Source organism: Pieris napi, chromosome 21, assembly GCF_905475465.1.
Source record: "Pieris napi chromosome 21, ilPieNapi1.2, whole genome shotgun sequence".
In the NCBI taxonomy this organism is placed as follows: Eukaryota; Metazoa; Arthropoda; class Insecta; order Lepidoptera; family Pieridae; genus Pieris; species Pieris napi.
This window is the reverse complement of record NC_062254.1, coordinates 8,698,060-8,702,220: the sequence shown is the minus strand read 5'-3', so window position 1 is coordinate 8,702,220 and position 4,161 is coordinate 8,698,060.

Sequence of the window (4,161 nt, the reverse complement as noted above, 5' to 3'; positions counted from 1 at the left end):
AATTTACGCACACAAAACGCGCTAATTTAATCCGTAAAATGATGAGGTAAGTACTAATGTATTTATAAAAAACAACTTGATATCATCATAGATAAAATCGTAATCAATGTTATTATGTATTAGAAACTTGAAAAACAGTTTGCGCCTTTTCAAATGGATTAACTTTTCCCTATAAAAAGTAGGTGACATAGATGTAACGCACGCTCAGTGAAACATAAAAATAAAACGATACGTCAGGTTCAGATCACGACCTTGGAAAGGTCAGTGACTCCAAGCTTATTTCTGGGGACTTTGTTTATTTAAAAATATCGTTTTATAGTGGTTGAAGATTGGCAGTCTAAAGTTTAAATTGTTATTGTTTTTTACATTATATAGGTCAATACTCCCTCTCTTTAATCGGCAGCTCATATCTGAGTGTCGTGGTCAGCTGGGAAGCACCTGGAGCGGACTATTTGTTGCCACCGGTTTCTGTTCAGCGCCTCTTACGACGGTTTATAGTTTTGAGGATGATGGGTCTTTCTATCTTCTAGTTTCTACTTTCTAGCTCGGTTCTCTGGTACAGTTCTTCCATATCTTCCACGGATGTTGCCAGAAGAACTGTGTAAGTTTGCTATTCTATTTCCGGCGACTGGAAAACCCTCCCAATGGTCAATGGTCTTCCGAATAATATACTCTCCATGTATGTTAAATAGAGTAGGTGAAAATATGCTACCCTGTCTCACAACTTTTTTGGTTTGGAACATATTGAAGTATTCAGATCCTGATGAAAGAACGGTTTCTGATAAACAAATTCTGGTATAAAGCTACGAGGTATTCAGAAACTTCATACTATACATGCCCTATTAGATTCTACTTTTGGTCTATTTTCGGTTACAATTTCTAACAAACCAAACCGTGAGTTTAATTAGTTAATTTTCTTTTAATTAGTTATTGTATTATGATAATTGTACTATGCTTTCTGTAACACGCATAAAATATATTCAGATCAATGAATAATGTACTAGCTAATTTATAATATATAATGCCGTTAAAAGGTGAAACACGGCATTGAAGAAATTGAAGAAACTTGATACTTAAACTTATACAGTTAACGAATGACGACTGATTTGTATTTTAACTATTATTATAACTTTAATTACTTTTCAAAGTCAAAGTCAAAATGAACGTCAGAAAAGAAGTTAAATTAATTCTTAACTTACATTTACTACCAGTTCGCAAGTCGCAGAAGAACTGGCAAGAAACTTTCCGCCACTCTTTTTAATCGCTAAGTTTCGAGTCACACAAATTGTTCGAACCGGAGAAAATCTAATTTTGGTTAAGATCGCTGCAAGCTTACCACGTAACTTAAATTATTGCTTAGCACTGAGAACAAAAAAACCTTGATAACGACATCTAGCGGTAACCGTCGCAAACTTAGAATTACAAGTCTATATTTAAATCGGAATCCGGATACTAAGGCCGTTTCTCCACTGCTCCGATCCGGCAAACGTTAATTACCGATCCGATTTAGAAACTCACAACAGTACTTACGTGCTTCTCCACTACTCCGGCATCCGGTTTTTAACGATCCGAAAATTTCAAGATAGACAATATAAAAAAAGTAATAAACTTGCCACGGCAATAAAATATTCAGAATTTAGAACGAAGTATATGGGTTTTAGTTAATATAAGTGTTGCATGATAATACACAAGTATCGATTATTGTCGGATCGGATATAGTGGAGAAGCGCAATCCGGCGTTGCGATATTTTTCCCATGATTCATTCCGATATCCGACGCCGGACCGGAGCAGTGGAGAAAGGACCTAACGCTAGGTGGTAAGGTAACTCCCTAGCTCGCGGCTGGTACCAGCTGTAGAAAGTTAAATTCCTTATAATAGTTGGTACGCTCTTTTCTAGAACATTGATCCGAAAATACTTAGATATCGAAAATAATTCGAGCTAGTTGGGAATTCTTGGATTTCGTATTGATCCTCGACATCCGAACGTGCTCAGCTGATGATATAAATGCAATCTTTTTCCCACCAGGAAAAAATTACATGCGGTATTAACGATAAGTATAAGGAAATTATTTGAATCAAACAATAAAACAACAATTTTGATACGTTTTAGCGTAACCTTCATGACGATTACGTTCCATGAAGAGGAAGCATATCAAATATTGAATACTATCAATAGCGTTGTTAACAATTTTTTAACAGTTTATTGATAATAATCCACATCTTTATACACTTTTTTTTACACTGATTACACCTTACGAAGTATGTACTAACCAAGACAATTTGCAATTTTATTGGCTGAGGTGGGTGTGGGAATCTGTGAAGGTGAGTAAGTGTGTGAATGTGTTTTTATGTGTTAAAAATCTATTGGAATTGCTTAATTCTTCGAAAAGACGCGTTCGGAGATAATATGGTACGAGTAGGTACTCCTTTAATTTTAAATACGTGTACCTAAGTAGGTATATTTCAAGCATAGTTTGTTCCAAGATAAAAATATAGCAAAAACGGCTTACAGGATATAGGAAGTATGTAGGTACTAACCAAGGCAATTTGCAATTTTATTGGCTGAGGTGGGTGTGGGAATGTGTGAGTGTGTTTTTATGTGTTAAAAATCTATTCGAATTGCTTAATTCTTCGAAAAGACGCGTTCGGAGATAATAAGGTACGAGTAGGTACTCCTTTAATTTTAAATACGTGTACCTAAATAGGTATATTTCAAGCATAGTTTGTTCCAAGATAAAAATATAGCAAAAACGGCTTACAGGATATAGGAAGTATGTAGGTACTAACCAAGGCAATTTGCAATTTTATTGGCTGAGGTGGGTGTGGGAATGTGTGAGTGTGTTTTTATGTGTTAAAAATCTATTCGAATTGCTTAATTCTTCGAAAAGACGCGTTCGGAGATAATAAGGTACGAGTAGGTACTCCTTTAATTTTAAATACGTGTACCTAAGTAGGTATATTTCAAGCATAGTTTGTTCCAAGATAAAAATATAGCAAAAACGGCTTACAGGATATAGGAAGTATGTACTAACCAAGGCAATTTGCAATTTTATTGGCTGAGGTGGGTGTGAGAATTTGTAAAGGTGTGTAAGTGTGTAAGTGTGTGAGTGTGTTTTTATGTGTTAAAAATCTATTCGAATTTCGAATTGCTTAATTCTTCGACAAAAACGCGTTCGGAGATAATATGGTACGAGTAGGTACTGCATTAATTTTAAATACGTGTACCTAAGTAGGTATATTTCAAACATAGTTTGTTCCAAGATTGGGGATATGAAACAGTTCAGTATGACGAGCTTTATTTAATTTAAGTTTAATATTTTAAGTAATTTGGGGCAGACAATATGTCCATAAACAATAAAGAAACATTAACTGCACACACTGCTAATTTAAGTGTTTGTGATTCAATGTTAGCGTTATTATGAGATTTGATTGCGAAGAAATATTGTGACGCCCATTTAATTTGCGCTCCGAAGGGAAATCTAAATCGATGCCCAGACACTATGACTCCAATTCGAATTAGTGACTCCCGATTAATATCCTCTTTCTGCGTCTCACCCAATGGCCATATCCAAACCTCGCCCTTATTACTATTTATTATACAATAAAATTAATTTACGTTAATGGGCATTTGATACTCAAACCATATGTTTTTTTTATAGAAAGGGCAATGCACGGTGATACCGCCGTGCATGGACATACACAATGCCAGCCTTGCGATTCTGTAGCTCACTTTTCGAACTCACACAGCGGCACTCACACGACTGATTTGAGCGCGACCGCCGCTGCGAAAACCGCTGTGTGAGTTCGAAAAGTGAGTTACAGAATCGCAAGGCAGAGAGCTAGCGAGTGCGTTGTCGACCTAAAGTGGGATGGATGAAGTGGATTGAAAATACCAATAAACTTGTATTATAAATATAGAGAAATGTTTGCGAGTTTTTTATCAAATCCGACCCGGATACACCAAGTAAGACATTGCCCCCTTGATAAGACGATTCCACCTTCGGAGTTGATAAGATAACAAATCTTCTACACACTTTTAGATTATAGTAATTAGCAAAGTCATTGCGATATTTTACAGTGAAAACTTATGATTGATTAAGTTTAGTATATCTTTGTAATCTACGTTTTTAATTATGCAGTCACACCTTCAATATTTTTTT